We start from the raw sequence: 19353 nt of genomic DNA, 5'->3' as shown, positions 1-19353 counted from the left end.
GAGTTTTAAGATAAACAGTAGGAATCTAGAATCGGAACTGGCCTAATACTGCTTATGCTTTCATGCAAATGAAATGTATTTGGTATTTTCGCTCTGATTGAAGGATGAAGGAATAGATTTCACCTCTTGATAGGAGTTACTGCAAAGTCACATTACAGAGAGTCATGGATACAAGAGAAGTTGACAGTTATGACCATTTTTGCAACCTAACATAGTAACCAAAAGCATAGATTCTGGAGACAGACTGCCTGGGTTTCGTTCCCAGTTCTGCCACACTAGCTGTGGCTTAGTTTCTGCATCAGAAGATGATAACCACATGGTGCTTACCTTGCAAGATTGTTGTAGGTTTCCACTAAAATATCTTAATTTTAATTTTAATTTTCTCATCACTCCTGATATTGAAATCTTTTTACTAATTAACTTGTTTTTAATAAATTTTTATTAAGCAGCTACAAATATGTAGAACAGACTAAATAGAAACAATGGTTTTGTTTTGTTTTTGTTTTTTGCAGGTCTGGGGATGGAACTCAGAGGCATTCGACCTCCGAGCTACACCCCTGCCCAATTTTTTATTCTTTATTTTGAAACAGGGTCTCACTGAGCTGTGGAGGGCCTCACTTAGTAGCTGAGGCTGTTCGTGAACCAGGATCCTCTGGTCTCAGCCTCCCAAATGCTGGGATTACAAGCGTGCGCCACCATGCCTGGCTAAACCACATTTTAAAAATTTCCTCATTGCTGCTATTTTTCTTTCTCTAGATAGTTTTTATTTATTTTTACCTATTTTTCTGTTGGGATATTGATGTTTTTCTTACTAAAATATATTCCATTTAACTGTCAAAGATATTAACCCTTGGCATATTTATGGGGAAATATTTTCAAAAAGTATAGTTTAATTTTTATCTTATTTTTAGTATAAAAATATTTTTAAATGCTTGGGTCTTATTTATTGAGAATTAGAGTTTGCAAAATGAGAAGTGTGTCATACCCAGCCATTTCTGTTATGGAGAAGGAGGGATTCAACCTCTTTGCTATTCTATTACAAACAAAAGATCTTGGCACAGGTTTGAAGGATGGGAGGAATCAGACCTGAGAATAAGCAGCTCATTGATGAAGCATTTTGGGCTCTCAGCATCAGGTGAGACATCCAACAAGCATCCAACATATACTTCTTGATCAACAGTCAATAGATGACACCTCTAATCCACTATTCTAACTCAGCATGAGGCCCTCTGCAAGTTACAGGTCCTGTTTCAAAATAAAAAATTAATAAATATGGCTGGTGATGTAGCTCAGAGGTAGAATGCCCCTGGGTTCTATCCCCAGTACCACATACAAAAAATATAAAATGATAAAAATAAAAAGTCTGTCTTTTGCTTTCAGAATTATATGAATATTTGCTCAAGTACTTAAACATGCTCATATCCCACATAGCATCCAACATTGTCAAAAGAAGATCACCATAATGTCCCTAGTTTCCATCAAATATTATTCTTAACTTGATAGTGAAAATCATTTCTTTCATATCTCAGCTTATCAAGCAAATAGTGTGTTTTCTATTATTCTTTATATCTGAAATTATGATTATAATTTATATAGTATATTATAAAAATTATAATAAAATGACAGTATATTATATACCTATATAATATTTGTTTGTTTTCTTCCTTGTTCAACTGGGTAGGAAAGCTTAAGCTTGTTTGATTGAAGATTTCAGAGGGTAATTCAGATTTAGCTCTTGCAAGTTTTTTCTTTGTTTCCTGAAGCCTAGTGATACCAAAAATTTCATGCTGCAAATTGAGATCTCACTCTATTTCTCAATTTGAATTTCAATAGAATTTCTTTCCCTGAAGAAAAGAAAGGGGGAGGGGGGTTATCAGAATCTAGACTCCTGGAAGCTCAAGTGCTGCAGCTAGGTGACATATTCCATCAAGTTAAACTTGCCTTAAGGCTGCTATATTGCTGCATGTCGAACTCAGACATCAAATCTTTCACAAATAGGCATAATAGGCCACAAGAAGAAACAGTCATCATTTCACCCAGGAACACATAAATGTCACATCAGAAAGATTATTACTTTAGGGACCTAATGTCAATCAAACCAGTTCAGCATAATGTAAATAAAATAAAATACTCTATGCTTTCACTAAAATTTTAATTTTCTGTTCTTTAAACTTAATCTAAATCTGTTTTCTCTATTTCTAAATGAAAGACTATAAAGTTCCTCAAAATCGTGTCTTAAACATGTCAAAATCAACCACTGAGCCAAGCAAGGGAAGGAGGGATGGGGTGGGAATAGGGTAGGGGCTAAATGGGTGATGTGTACATGTATGTCCACACAAGTTTTTTACTCCAGTATGATGTACAAATACAATGCACCAATAATTTTTTTAAAGATTATGAAATCAAATAGGAAAAGGATTGCTGGTATCACTCAGCATTTCAAAACTGTTACCTGGCACAACCACATGTGGACACATCCTTTTGTTCCTTTTGTGTAAAGGAAACCTGCAGTCTCCTGACATTATTAAATCATTGCTGCTGTATTTGTGCCTGGGGAATAAGAACTCCCCAGGCACAAACAGCCAAAAAAATTGAAACTTTCTTATTATATCTATAAATAAGTATATTTTGTGATGGTTATTGGCTTAATAATCAACTCGCTGATTCTGTTTCTAAACTGAGGATAGATTTTTGCTCAATATAATTTATGATTCTCTGAATGTTGGGAATTTTTATAAGACATATGACAAGAATAATTCAGAGATTGATTCTCCTGAAAAGAGCTATAGAGAGAAGAAACAGGTGGATGATACTAAGAAATACCAAACTGGCTTCATGTAAGAGAGGATTGCAGCAGCTGAGGCCCAATTTTTTAATCTAAAAGGTCTGTTCTGGAACCAGCAGAAGCTTCATCTACCCTTTATCTCCCTCCCTCAATCTTCCTTCAAAGAGAAATGATTTCCAGGTCCCTTTGGCTTATTAACTCCTGCTTAAACACACCTTGGTTGAAGGTCTAGACACTGAATCTTTGCTTAGGCTTTGCTGGCACTGGACTCAGCCTGGATAGTTGGTGTATTTTCATCAAAATAAGAAGAATCCTGAGTGACTTCCTGGGCATACAGTTCATATTGGCTAAGTAAATCTTGGTTGAGCATCTACCAAGTGCAAAAAAATGAGAACTTAAGCCCATGTCTTGTGACCTTGAGTTTCACCACACCACACTTCTTAGGAAAGACTGCCAACGCCCCACTCTACCCTCAGAACAATACTGGATACTTAAATGGAAAAAGCCCTGAGACTCATAATTTTATTGGAGTGTGTATGTTTTTTTTGTAACAGTTGCTGCCAATTAACTCCCTGAGCTATTAAGCACCTAAGTGTGGCTCTAGTGAATGGATCCATCAGAACCATCTGTATAGTGCCAGCTCTCAGCAGCTGTAGTGGTGAGGCCATGTTTTGACAGAGCAAGGAGAGGCTGGGTGGTCAAGAAGGAAAAGAGTAATGTAGATATCTTATTTTTCCAAAAGCATGTTGTGAAACAAAATGCAGGTCTGTTTGAAGAAACATTTCAGTTTTGTTTTTACTTGTTTTTAAAGCTGAAAAAATGTGAGAATATGTGCAAGCTACAGAAACATTTATTTAGAAGGGGAAAGAATGAAGTTGGAAAAGAGATGGAATAATTGGTAGAAATTGTGATAGTAAATATATATAAATTACTATGTAAGACATTAAGAACTTGATGTGTTTGAATCAATTTGCTTATCTCTAAGACCTTATGAGGAAGGTATTAATACTAGTTGATTTTACAGATAAAAACAAAGCATAGCTTACCCAGTCTTAAATTCTGAGAAGAGGATTATATCCTGGGGTTGTTTTGTTTTTTTTGTTCTTTTGTATGTGTGTGAGTGTGTATGCCTGTTTTTTTTTAACCCTCTTCCCAAACACTCTCCCAAGCTTCTTTCCTTGTACACACATACTCTCTTCTGTCCCTTTTCTATCTTTTTTCCTTTCTTTCTCTCTTTGTCTCTCTTCCTTGTCTTGTATTAAATCCACTTCATATTATTTTACCAGAAACTACATTGGTTACTACAATACTACTACATTTTCACTATCTCTAATCTCTAGTACATACTACCTTACCAAACTCATACTCTCATTCTATTTGATCCTATCTGATGCTTTACCCTGTTCTTCCACTTACAACTTCAATTCCCTCCTCATTCCACTTTCACTGTTGAATATAATACAACTTGCCCTTGGATATGGCAGCTGACACCTACAGACTTAGAGAAATTTATCAAAAACAACAGATACAAACTTCTGAAATCATTAGAAGGAGAAATAAGAAGGAAGCAATGAGCTCCCACAACACCAAAATAACAGAACCTGACAACATAGAATTGCAGAGCTCTCCAAAAGGTCAAATCAGGAATGTAACTGTAGAAATTATATAAGACTTCTGAAAAGAAATTAGAGAGTCTGGAAGAAATAAAGAATGAAATAATTGAAGTGAAGGCATCAATTCAAACTATAAACAATTGATTACACCACATGGAGAATATAATCTCACTCCTGAAAGATGATCCTTCCAAAAATGAACGCATTGTATATAACCTAGAGAAAAACAATTCAACAGTATGATTGGAAACTGAAGAAACATGGGCCCATTTTAAAAGAGCTAACTTAAGAATAATTGGCATAGAGGATGGAAAGAAGGTGAAATCTAAGGTATCAACAATCTTTTCAAAGAAGTAACATCAGAATATCTAAGGTATCAACATCTTTTCAAAGAAGTAATATCAGAAAATTTTCCAAACATAGAGTAAGAGGTCGATACAGAGGTACAGGAAACTTATAGAACCCATTTAGACAAGATCAAAGAAAATGTTCCCCATGCCACATAATAGTCAAATTGACCAATGCAGAAGCCAAGGAGAGAATCTTAGAGGCACCAAAACAAAAGACCAAGTGACATTCAGAGGCAAACAAATTAGAATCACTCCAGACTTCCCAAATAAAGTCAAGAAAGCCAGAAAGCCCTGGAGTAGCATATTCTAAACTCTGAAAGAAAACAACTTGCACCCCCAAATTTCCTACCTAGCAAAATTATCACTCAAATTAGACAGGGAAATAAAAACTTTCCATGACAAAGAGAAGCTAAAGGAATTTATGTCTTCCAAACAAGTACTAGAGAAAATACTCAAAGAGATCAACTGCAAAGAAGAAATAAGTAATACATGCCATAACCAGAAAAACAAGAATTTCAATCCAGCAAACACTAAGCAAAGAACAATAAACACAATTTCAAACAGATGTAAAATTTCAACATATTAGAAATTAAAAATCATCTCTCAGTAATTACAGTGAACATAAATGGCCTCAACTCCCCAATAAAAACACATAAAGTGGAAAAATGAATTAAAAACCAGAATCCATCTATCTACTGCCTGCAAGAAACAGGCATTACTATCATTACAAGTAATGATAGTAGCAAACTTAAAGTAAAGGGATGGAGCAAGGTATTCCATGCTAATGGAACTTGAAAGCAAGCAGGAATAGCAACTATGATATCAGACAAGTTAGGCTTCAAGCCCAAACTTATTAGAAGAGACAAAGAAGGTCATATTTTACTGGTAAAAGGAACAATCCAGGAAGAGGAAATAACAATAATCAACACCTATGCCCCAAACATAGGTGCAGCTACTTTTGTTTATGTGTGACATTAAGTCACACATAAATCTCAATACAGTAATACTGGGAAACTTCAAAAACCCTCTCACACCATTACACTGATCTTCTAGACAAAAGGTCAGTAAAAATGCCTCAGACCTAAAGAACACCATTAATAAAATGGACCTGTTAGACACATATAGAATATTCTACCCAATTACAGCAGAGTTCACATTTTCTTAGCTGCTCATGGATCTTTCTCCATAATAGATCACATCCTGGGCCACAAAGCAAGTACTAGCAAATTCAAAAAATGTGACCTATTTCCCTGTGTGTTTTCAGAACATAATGGAATGAAACTAGAAATCAACTATAAGAACACCCAGAGAAACCACATAAACATGTGGAGACTGAACATCACACTGCTGAATGAAGAATGGGTCCTAAAAGAAGTAAGGGGTAGAATCAAGAAATTTCTAGAAACAAACAAAAATAGAGATACAACATATCAAAACCTCTGGGACACTTTGAAGGCAGTATTAAGAGGAAAATTCACAGCACTGTGTGCTCACATAAGAAAACAGAAAATCATCAAATAAATAACCTAATGACATACTTCAAAGCCCTTGAAAAACAGGAACAATCTAACCCCAAAGCCAGTAGAAGACAGAAAATTATTAAAATCAGAGAAGAAATCAACAAAATAGAGATTTAAAAAATATAAAAATATCAACAAAACCAAAAGCAGGTTTCTTGAAAAAATTAACGAGATAGATAAACCACTAGCCAACCTAACCATAAGAGAGAGAGAATCAACCCAAATTACAAAGGTAAGAGATGAAAAACAAGATATCACTACTGACAGTGTAGAAATCCAGAAGATTATCAGAAACTACTTTGAAAACCTATACTTCAACAAAATGAAAAATCTGGAGAAAATTGACAACTTTCTAGATAAATACAACCTATGTAAACTGAGTCAAGAAGATATAGAAAATTTAAACTAACCAATAGCAATCAAAGATATTGAAATGGCAATAAAGAGCTTATCATCAAAGAAAATCCCAGGACCAGATGGTTTCCCAAGTGAATTTTATAAAAGAGCTAATCTCAATACTTTTCAGTCTAAATCATGAAATAGAAAAAAGGAACTCTCCCAAATACATTCTATGAAGCCAATATAATATTGATTCCAAAATCAAAAAAAGACAGCCCAAGGAAGAAAAACTACAGGCCTATATCTCTGATAAACTTGGATGCAAAACTGCTAAACAAAATACTAGCAACACACATTCAAAAGCACATCACAAAAATCATATACCATGATCAGGTAGTGTTTATCCCAGGGATGCAAGGCTGGTTCAACATACAAAAATCAATTCATATAATTCATCATTTAAGCAGAACCAAAGACAAAAATCATATGATCATTTCAATAGATGCTGAAAAAGCACTTAATAAAATCCAACATCCATTTATGGTAAAGCACCACAGAGAAGGAGCATACCTCAACATCAAAGGCAATCTACAATAGCCCCACAGCCACATCATATTAAATGGAGAAAAACTTCAAGAAGTTCCCCTGAAAACAGGAACAAGACAAGGATATCCATTATCACCACTTCTCTTCAATATAGTACTTGAGACTCTAGCCAGAGCAGTAAGGCAATAAAAGGAAATCAAAGGAGTACAAATAGGAAAAGAATAACTCAAACTTTCACTATTTGCAAACGACATGATGCTATACTTAGAAAACTCAACAAACTTAGCCAAAAGGCTTATAGAATTGATCAACAAGTTCAGCAAAATGTCTGGATATGAAATCAATCTTAGAAAAAATCAATAGCTTTTCTGTATAACAATCATAAATCCAATGAAAAAGAAATCCAGAAAATACTTCCACTCAGTATTTCCCACAAAAAATAAAATACTTAAGAATAAACTTAGGCCCCGGGCTGGACCGTGCATAGCACACCAGACCCCTGGAGAAGCCGGGCACAGTAAGATGCTGGGTTCCGGGCAGGGGTCGCGCAGGGCACGCCAGCCGGGGCCTGGGTCACAGGACTCTGGGCCCTGAGCCGGACCGCGTGTAGCACGCCAGACTCCTGGAGAAACCAGGCCCAGTAAGACCCTGGGTCCCTGGCAGGGGTCAGGTGGGGCACGCTGGACCCCATAACAGCTGGGGCCTGGGTGGCAGGACTCTGGGCCCCAGGCAGAGTAGTGCAGAGCATGCTGGACCCATGGGGAAACCAACCGGATCACAGTGCTACTGAGTGCCTGATCCCACTACCTCCTCAAACCACATATACTATCTTCTCTTACTAAAAAAAAAAAAAAAAAAAAAAAAAAAAAAAAAAAAAAAAAGGAAAAGAAAAAGAAAAAGAAAAAGAAAAAGGAAAAGGAAAAATATCGGAGAGGGGTTAAGAAGGCCGTGGCAGATGCCAGGACACTGGAGATGCAGACAAAACTTATCCAAATGCACTGGAACTTATGGAAAAATTCCCCGTGAATTAGAAACTGCTGTTTCTCTATAGTGTTAAGAATCTTGGACATCACCTGTAAGAAGAGAGTTTAGTGGAAACCAAGGAAAATGGTGGTGTTGAAAGTGGTCTCCGCGATGGCAGTGGAGACTTGTATTCAGGAGAAGCAGAAATCGGGTCCTACCAACCTAATTTTTTGGAGAAATTACACCAAATGTCGAATGCTACCATCACGCATGCTTAGGAACACTGGACAACATTCAGAGTGGAAAAAGAGCTTGGGAAGGATTTGAAATGGTGGAGCAGTGGCAATGGCAGTGGCCAGTACTCAGGGGAGGCAGAGATCTGATGCATTACACCTGGAAACTTTGAAATAATAACCCCAGAGGCAGAACGCTACCACCACACACCCTCAAGAATGTGGGACAATTGGTTGGGCAAAGAGGGTGCTCGGATTGGAGCCTGCCAAGGGGTGAGGCCGGCGACGGAGACAGCAAAGCTGGGATTGGAGCCTGCCATGAGGCAAGGTCGGTGCTGGAGCCTCCGAGGCTGGGATCGGAGCCTGCCGAGGGGTTAGGCTGGTGCTGGGGCTAGTGAGGCCAGGATTGGAGCCTGCCGAGGGGTTAGGCCGGTGCCGGGGCCAGCAAGGCCGAGATCGGAGCCTGCTGTGAGGCAAGGCTGGTGCTGGAGCTTCGAGATAGTGATTGGAGCCTGCTGAGGGGTTAGGCTGGTGCCGGGGCCAGCGAGGCCGGGATTGGAGCCTGCCATGAGGCTAGGCCAGTGCTGGGGCCTCCAAGGCCGGGATCGGAGCCTGCTGAGGGGTTAGGCCAGTGCCGGGGCCAATGGCCGGCATCAGAGCCTGCCGTGAGGCAAGGCTGGTACTGGGGCCTCAGAGGCCAGGATCAGAGCCAGCTGAGGGGTTAGGTTGGTGTCAGGGCCAGCGAAACCAGAACTGGGGCCTCCCATGAGGCAAGGCCGCTGCTTGAGCCAGCGAGGTCTGGACTGATCCAGACCTCGCTGGCTCTGGACTGGGTAGCCAGGCCACTACTTAGGCCGTCAAGAGTGGGTTCGGTACTTGCAACACGGCATGCACAGAGAAATATCGCAGAAAATAAAAACCAGATGCTTCCCCTTATTAGCAAAACCTAGGAGGAAAGGGGCAACAGGAAGAGGTCGAGTTATAGAAAGGGCTCTATCAAGAAGCAACTAAGGTGACCAATCAGAGGGTATGGAATAGGGGAGGATGGAGCCTCTTTAAAATGCAGGAGGTACATAAACAAATGTATCAAAATTAATCACCAAACAAGCATGGGATCAAGGGAGGGGGAGGGAATGGGATGGGGGCTGGATGAGGGCTAATTGGATGATGTGTGCTTGTATATCCTCCCAAGTCTTGTACTCCAATGTGGTATATGATTACAATGCACCAATTAAAAAAAAAAAACTTAACCAAGGAGGTAAAAGACCTCTACAAAGAAAATTACAAAACATTGAAAAAAGAAATTGAAGATCTTAGAAGATCGAAAGATCTTCCATGTTCATGGGTAGGCAGAATAAATATCATCAAAATGGCCATACTTTCAAAAGTGATCTATAGATTCAGCGCAATACCCATTAAATTACCAAGATCATTCCTCACAGACATAGAAAAATAAGTCCTTAAGTTCATTTGGAACAACAAAAAACCCAGAATAGTGAAAGTAGTTCTCAGCAACAAAAATCATGCAGGAAGAATCACAGTACCTGACTTTAAACTATACTACAAAGCCATTGTAATAAAAACAGCTTAGTACTGGAACAAAAACAGATACATAGACCAATGGAGCAGAATGGAAATCTCAGAAACAAATCCACACACTTATATCCAATTGATTTTTGACAAAGTGGTCAAAAACATACGCTGGAAAAGATAGCCTGTTCAACAAATGATGTTGGCAAAACTGGTTCACCATATGCAGAAAAATGGAAACAAATCCCACTTTCTCAACCTGCACAAGAGTCAATTCAAGATGGATCAAAGATTTGGAAATTAGACCAGAGACCTTGAGGCTCCTTGAAGAGGGCATAGGCCAACGCTGCAACACATAGGCATAGATAAAAACTTTCTCAACAAGACCCCAAAGGCACAAGAAACTAGAAGGTGAATCAATATGTGGGATTGCATGAAACTGAAGAGCTTCTCTACAGCAAAGGAAACTATCAAGAACTTCAATCGAGAGAATGGGAAAAGATTTTTGCCACCTACTTCTCTGATAGAGGACTGATATCTAAAATATACAGAGAACTAAAGGAACTCAGCACTATGAAAAAAAATGACCCAATCAAAAAATAGGCAAGTCACAAAAAGTAAGAAATCAGATGTTCTACCTAATATGTGAAAGCTAGTCTATAGATGAGCAAATAATGAGGCCCAAAGGGATGGGAGGGCAGGAGAGGGAAATTCTCTAATGCACATGATGTACTTTAACAAACATATCAAAGCCAATCATTAAGCCAAGCATGAGAAGAAGGGACGGGGAGGGAATGGGGCGAGAATTGGGTAAGGACTAATTGGGTGATATGTCCATGTATGTCTCCACCATCTTGTATCCTATTAAGATGTATGACTATAATGCACCAATAAAGTAAATTTTTAAAAGGGCTGGGTATGTAGCATAGAGGTAGAATGCCCCTGGGTAGAAACCCCAGTAGTGACAAAGAAAAAATTTTTTCAGAAGTATTGCTTTAGCTTACAAAGATCACAATGAAGATCTTATATTCCAAGAGTGTCTCACATTGAAAGTTGCCCTTGCAGTTGGCAGGGATTCGCACTGGAGCAATAACATATTCAACCCTGTCATGACCCCTTTGTGGCAGGTAGGGGTACAGTCTGTGGTCACAACACAGAGCAACTCTATGAGTTTGCTTCCTTAGCAAGTCTTTCAAGCTAACAGCCATGGGCTTCTCTCCCATTATTCTTGGTGATTACACATTTTGCTTCTCTAACTCTACAAGAAACTTTGTTGAGCCAAGTTCAATTAGATTCCTCTCAAAGACTTCCTCTCAAAAAAAAAAAATTAATGCAAAGAAAAACCTTCTTCTAAACACTCCAGAGGCTTCCAGAGAGAGACAGAGAGGAGGAGTGAGATTGCTGGAGCCAAACCTCTATGAAGTGATAACTCAATTCAAACCGCAGAGCTTCTTGTGAGTTTGGGCAATTATCCACACATTAAAAATAGAAGTAGAGAATATGTGGTCAATGCTGGAACTTTTAAAAAACACTTTTGAGATGTTCAGCAAATTTGCCATCCACACAGACATTTAAAAGCATTGTGGGTTACTTTGATTGTTTTGCTTCCTGTATTTTCCCAAATCCACTGGTGTGGTTTGTGCAGGAAGTGGCCAGGATCCAGATGCAATTGAATGCAAATCCCCAAAGTTTCCAGCTGAGATCAAGGTAGCAATAAAGCAAATGCACTTTAAAGAAAAAACTAGATATCAATATGGGAATTTTAAATGAAGGCCCAAATTATTCCAAGTTGTGGATACCCATCATAATAGCAAAGGCCACCAGCTAATACGATGCTAAATATATCCAAGTTTAGTAACAGGCAAGAAACTCCATTATGTATTTGAATTGAGCAAGGTAAGCTAGCAAACTTGCCTAGCAGATAGCAGTGAAAGAAGCATTCATAAAGAGAAAAAGAGGATAAGAGAAAGATCATCTTATTGGCTTAGTTATGTATGTATTCTTATGGAAGATAGTCAATCAAGGGCTCTTGATACCAGGAATCCACAGGAGTTAGGTCCCTAAATCACCTCTGAACTAGAAGTTTCTTTGAATAGGGATCGCATACCTATTCTGGTCACCATGATGAGCCCAGCACCAAAGACATTGGTGAGTACAGAGTGAGTGCTCATTAAATATTTATTATATTTATTATATTATTTATTTATTATATTTATTATATATTTATTTATTATATGATTGAATAAATTAAGTCATGGCTCCAGATTAAGCTCAGCATTCTATCGTCATATACATGAAGATCAAAAGTAAAGATTACCCCTGACACTAATAATGAGAGAAAACATATAACAAAGAAAGGGGAGAGTCTGCAGCCAATAGTTGGGCTGAGAAGGAGAGGGGATTAGTACCTCTCACTGTGTATCCAGAAGGTTCCTATCATCAGTTCTTCATGTTGCCAAAAGTCTGATTTGTCCATTTGGGCATTTATCATTCAGGGCTTAATAAGCTGATGTCTACTACTGGCTACTGACTGTGCATAGCATTGTTTTGGCTGCCTGAGACAGAAGATCTGTCCTTCTGGAAACTTAGAATTTAGTTGTGGATATAAGACTAACAAAACTACAAAACAATGTCAAATACTAGTAGGAGAACATCCAAATATACTTTATGATTAAGGAACAAATAGGGTAAAGGATGTTGAATAATCAAAGCCTATGCTATGTATGTGTGCCTCTACCATATTGTACCCCATTAAGATGTATGACTACAATGCACCAATAAAAAATAAATAGGGAGGAAGAAAATAGTGACTGTGGGACACAGTATATCTCAGTAGCTGTAACAAACAAAATATCAACTACTGAGAAGGCAGCTTCTAGACAAGAAAAACAAAACAGCAAAGATATTTATGAACAAAATCACACAAAAGGGAAACACGGCAAAACACTGTCCAATACTCGGGTTGAGAGATCCATAGCAAAGAGCTTGAGCTCACAATGACCTAAGGTGGCAGTCAGTGCCATCTCAGGCTGCTGGCAGAACTGCAGCTGTCAGCTCTGCAGCCCCCAAAATTCTGGCAAGTAAACCAAAGACTTGAAGGGCAGAAAGCAGCAGCAGAACTCCAACATCTTAAAAACCAGCACCAGGCTTCAGGGATGGAGGAAAAGATCCAGAAGCCCATGAGCTCACCAGAAGCCAGCACCCACAGAGGCATGTCATGCCCTCCAGAGACCTGGGCCTGCAGGACAGTAAGATAACCATGTTTCTCCGTGGACAACCACCCAGAGCAGCCGTAGGGACTCCAGTGGACTAAGATCTGGTGGTTCACCCCTGAGGTGGTTAGGTTAGAACCTACAGACACAGGAAAAGCCCATAGTGCCCAGAGTGAAATACCCATACAGGGTCACAGGGGGTCACTTTGAGATTACACTGGACACCCTTTGCCAGTAATGGTAGGGAAGTGTAGGTCCAGGGCAGAAGGTACAGAGCCAAGGGCCCTGAAAGTGCAGAGCCGAGGGCCTGAAAGCACAGAACCTGGGCCCGGAAAGCACAGAGCTGAGGACCAGCGATCACAGAACCCAGGGTGAAGAGCACAGAGACCAGGACCAGACAACATGGACCCAAGGACTATAGGGTACAGAGCTCAGAGCCAGAAGGCACAGAGCCCAGAGCCAGAGAGTACAGATCCAAGGCCAGAAAGCATAGTACACTGTGCCTACACAGAACTCTTACAGCGACACCTGCCACCCTGACACCTGAGTACAAAGTGGTCAGAGGCGAGATAGGGGCACAGACACTCATAAATTGGGTCCAAAAGCTGATAATAGGTTATGGAGCAATGAGAGATATTGGAACATACTCCAGAATCTACTACAGTGAACAGACATTATACAGGCCCTATATATGCAAATTAGTAGTACTGCTTTATTGGAGGTTTGGTTTTTTTGTCTTTGACTTATTCTCGTAATTGTTAGTTTTTGTTGTTTGTTTTGTTGTTATATGCATGTTTATTTGTTCCCTCCCCCATTCCTTTTACAAGCTTCCTCCCTTTGTCCTATCTATTCTCTTCTCTCAAAACTTTGTTCCCTTACTGTATCTCCTTGTTTTATACTCAAGCTATTTTATATCTCCATACCTAAATACTCTATACTAACTACAAGAGTTGTCCTATATCACCGTCTCATTCTCAACCAGACACTATTATGCTTAAATTCTTACTTAATCATATTCTCTTCTGTACCCTACTCCTGTACCCATCACTCCAGCTCCTCCCCCCACCTAACCCTCATCATTGAAAAAATACTATTTACCTGTGCATTGACCTGCTGACACCTCTAAATCCCACTGCTAAGACTGGATAAGACAGGTTATCCACAGACTCACACACTAAAAGAAAGATGTCAGGACAAAAGGAATACAAACCTGAGAATTCTGAAATTATGAGAATGAGGAACAGTGAGAAAAGGGAAATCACAAATACTAACCTACATGAAATGCAAGAAGGAGAATTCTGAATCCTGATCTTAAATGTGATAGGTCTCACAATAAGTATGCAGGAAATGAAAGAGGAAATTGAGACATTAAGGAAGAATCATAAAGAAGCCCAGGATGAAATAAAAGAGTCAATAAATGAAATGTAGACAGCAATAGAAAGAAATTCTGGGAGATTAGATGAAATAGAAAACAGAATATCACTGTTAGAAGACAGTTCATTCAAAACCAAAAACACGCCAGGCGTGGTGGCACACGCTTGTAATCCCCACGCTTGGGAGGCAGAGACAGATGGATCACGCAGATTCGAAACCAGCCTCGCTGGCTTAAGAGACCCTGTTTCCAAATAATAATATTTTAAAAATAGGTCTGGGAGTGTAGCCCTGAGGTAGAAGGGTTTCTAGGAACCCCAGTACCACCAAAAACAAAACAAAAACAAAAACAAAAGCACATCAACAATAAAGAGAAGACATTACAACAACAGAACCTAAACATCCAACAACTATGAGACAATATGAAACATCCAACATCCTAACACAAATAAAAGGTATGGAAGAAGGGATAAAGACACAGATCAATGGTATCTGTAATCTCTTCAGAGAAATAATTTCAGAGAATTTTCCAAACATGGAAAGAGACTTGGACATTCACATACAAGAGACATACAGAACACCATTAAGACAAGATCAAAGAAGGACCTCCCCATGCCATGTAATAATCAAATGACCAACACAGAGGCTGAGGAAAGAATCTTAAAAGCAGTGAGAACCAAAGAACATGTGACTTTCAGGGGTAAAAACAATAAAAATAATTCCAGACTTTACAACCCAAGTCATGAATTCCAGGAGAGACTGGTATGATGTGATCCAGACACTGGGAAAAACAACTCCCAACCCAAACTGCTATATCCAGCAAGGTTATTATTCAAAATTTATAGAGAAATAAAAATGTTTTAAGATATGCAGAATCTCAAAAAATTCATGAATACTAAGCCAGCACTAAAGAAAATACTTAAAGAAATAAATCATAAAGAAGAAAAAAGAAGCAAATTTCAAAATCAGAGAAGAGATGAATTTGACCAGTGGGGCAACTGAGCAAAGAAGAAATAACTTTATATCAAACAGAATATAGAAACCAAAATGACAAGAAACAAAAATCATATCTCAATAATAACACTAAACATTAAAAGACTTAGCAATTAAAAGACATAGACTGGAAATGTAGATTAAAAATCATAATCCAAATAAATGCTGCTTGCAAGAAACTCACCTTACAGCCAAATATATAAACATAGAATAAAAGTGAAAGGATGGAAAAATATATATCATGCTAATGTAGACCAAAAATGAACAGGGGTAGCAATGCTGATATCCAATAAAACAGACTTTAAGCTAAAACACATTAGAAGAGACAAAGCAGGGCACTTCGTTTTATTAAAGGGACAATTCAGCAAGAAGATGTAATGATAGTAAATGTTTATGTACCAATGTAATAAACCTAACCAAAGACATAAAAGACCTCTGTAATGAAAACTATAAAATATTTAAGAAAGAAACTGAATTAGATCTTGGTAGATGGAAAGATCTCCTTTGCTCATGGATAGGAAGAATAAATATTATCAAAATGCCCATTCTGCCAAAAGTGATCTACAGATTCAATGCAATTCCTATTAAAATACCAATAACATTCTTCATAGACCTAGAAAAATCAGTCATGAATTTCATATGGAGAAAGAAAAGACCCAGAATAGCCAAAGCAATTCTCAGCAATAAGAACCATGCAGGAGGCATCACAATCCCTGGCTTCAAATTATACTACAGAGCAATAGTAGTTAAAACAGTATTGTGCACACAGACCAATGGAACAGAATAGAAGATACAGAAACAAACCCACACACCTATAGTCAATTGACCTTTGACAAAGGGGCCAAATTTATTCACTGGAAAAAAGAAATCCTTTTCAACAAAAAACTGGCTATCCATTTGTTGAAAGATGAAACTAAATCCTTACCTCTCACCATGCACAGGAATCAACTCAAGATGGATCAAAGACTTGAAAATTAAACTGGAGACTGTGAAGCTATTAGAGGAGGACATAGGCTCAACACCCCAACATATAGGGACAGGTAGTAACTTCCCCACCAAGACTGTCAAAGGAAATTAAAACAAGAATTAACAATTTGGATGGCATCAAACTAAAAAGGTTTTGTTCATCAAAGGAAACCATCAAGAATCTAAAGAGAAAGCCTACAGAATGGAAGATCTTTACTAGCTATCACTCTGACAGGGCTAATATCCAGAATATACAAAGAGCTCAAAAGACTCTACACTAGCAAAACAAATAACCCAACTAAGAAATGGGCAACTGAATTAAATAGACACTTCACAAAAGAAGAGATACAAATAGATAATAGATAGATGAAAAAATGTTCAACATCATTAGCCAGCAGGGAGATGCAAATCAAAACTACACTGAGAGTCCATCTAACCCCAGTCAGAGTGGCAAGCATAAGAAGTCAAATAACAACAAATGCTGGTGATAATGTGGAGAAATAGAAACTCTTTTACACTGTTGGGAGTGCAAACTAGTTTGGCTGCTATGGAGATCTGTGTGGAGATTCCTAAAAAAGCTAGAAATGGATCCACTATATGATTCAGCTATACCACTCCTGGGTATCTTTCCAAAGGGGGTGAAATCAGAGAACTACAGTTACATATGCATACCCATGTTCATAGCAGCACAATTTGCAGTAGTCAAAATATGGAACCAACCTAGGTCTCCATCAATAGATGAATGAAGTCAGGTGTGGTGGCACATGCTTGTAATCTCACCATTTGGGAGGCTGAGACCAGAGGAATGTGGTTCGTAGACAGCCTCAGCTACTTAGTGAGACACTTCACAACTCAGTGAGACCCTATTTCAAAAATTAAAAAGACTAAGCCAGGCGTGGTGGCGCACGCTTGTAATCCCCGCGCTTGGGAGGCAGAGACAGGAGGATCGCTCAGGTTCGAAGCCAGCCACGCTGGCGTAAGAGACCCTGTTTCAAAAATATAAAAATAGGTCTGGGAGTGTAGCCCAGAGGTAGAAGGGCTTCCAGGAACCCCAGTACCACCAAAAAAAAATTAAAAAGACTAAAAAATAGGGTTAGGGGCGTAACTTGAAGATACAATGTCCCTGGGTTCCCTCCCTAGTACTTAAAAAAAATAAAAAACAGATAAATGGATTACAAAATTATGGGAAATACACACAATGGAATTCTACTCAGCAGTAAAGATCAAAATCATTTCATTCGCAAGAAGATGAAAAGACCTGGAGAACAATTTGTTAAGTGAGATCAGCCAAGCACAGAAAGAGAAGGGACATATGTTTTCTCTAATATGCTCAATCTAGGCAGTATTAGGGATACCAGAGGGACTCCAGATAATGAAGGGGAAACCTCAGCAAAGCCAGAAAGGAAAGGTAGGGAAAAAAGGCTGAGGTTAATTAATGGAAAAGCTACATTTGAATATGTATATACATGTAAATATAACATTTTTAACCTGGACACTCAGTATTGGGAGGGAGGTAAAAGGGAAAGCGGATGGGGGCACCAAGTACTTTATGAATATATGCCATTGTCAACATGATCCGCATCATGATGTGAGACTATTTATTTTACTGTACGCCAGTAAAATAAATAAATAAATAGCCTATGTAAAGTAGATACTTATTTGAGCTATGAGAATGGGTATAGTAAAAATAAATATATGACAGGGAGATAGACAATGAAGGTATAATAAATTACAAAATAATTACATATGGTGACATTATAAGGGAAAATGAGGAAATTTATTAACAGTAACTGGGACTGGCCAGGGAAGCAGCTACTCCTTTAGATAGAATAGGGAGGTCAGGAAATCTAAGAAAAAGGCCACTGAGGGAAGAAAGACTGAGTCCAGCACTGGTCAGTGTGGGCTGTGGCTGGTGCCAGTTCAGGGTCTGTCACCAGTTTGTGACAAGTACAAAAACTGAGAGTATTTCCAATTGTAACACTTTAGAAATGGTGACAGCAGCCGGACATTGCTGGGATCCCCAGCCTGAGATGGTCAACTTGTCTCATTGAACATGGACCAGACCAGCTTGGGCACTGTCAAACTGCCCAAGTGGAAAGTCACAAAGAGCAAAATATTTTAAAGTTAGTTTTCACATATACACTAAGAAAATATAAATATCTGAGAAAAATGGACATCTGTTTATATTTAAAGCCTGCTACTTTCATTTTTAACAAATCCATTTTGAAATTTAGGTTGTCATTGTTAACTTAGAGAAGTAATATTTGCACTTTTTCCAGGACTATTGAAATTTCATTTTAATATGGTCACTCCTTTGAGAAGCTTAGTCTAATTGACAAATGAATACAAGGTGTGTACCCATCATCACGGTCAAGAGGTAGACTGCTCTGTCATGCTAAAAATTCTTCCATGTGCCCTGTAGGACATCCCCTCCCTCTGGAAAGCCCTCATACGACTTCTGTCCCAATACTCTTTCCCAGGGTGCCTCATAGATAAAATCACAACATGTGGCCTTTAATGTTTGGTTTCTTAAACCCAGCATAATGGGTTAAAAACCCATCCTTTGAGTGCATGTGTTGGTGATTTGCTTCTTACACTGCTGAATAGCATCCATCATATAGAGATGCCACAGGTTATCCATTCTCCAGTTCATGAGCATTCAAATTATTCCAGTTCAAGGTGATAAAGAATCTTCTACAAACATTCAAACATAGCTGTTTGTGTAAGCACAAGTCTTTCTCTTGAGTAACACCTGGGAGTTGAATTGCTGGGTCATAACTATGCTTAACTTCATAAGAATTTACAAAATTGCTTTCTAAAAGGTCCCTAAAATCTTACATTCTCCATCAGCAATGTATGAGAGTTCCAATTCCAGAATCGTCTTCAACAAACCTGGTGGAATCTTGGCTTGTTGGTTTTTTAGAAGTCATTC

The sequence above is a fragment of the Muscardinus avellanarius genome (assembly GCF_963383645.1).
Source record: "Muscardinus avellanarius genome assembly, chromosome: 1".
Classification (NCBI taxonomy): Eukaryota; Metazoa; Chordata; class Mammalia; order Rodentia; family Gliridae; genus Muscardinus; species Muscardinus avellanarius.
This window is presented reverse-complemented; position numbering follows the sequence as displayed.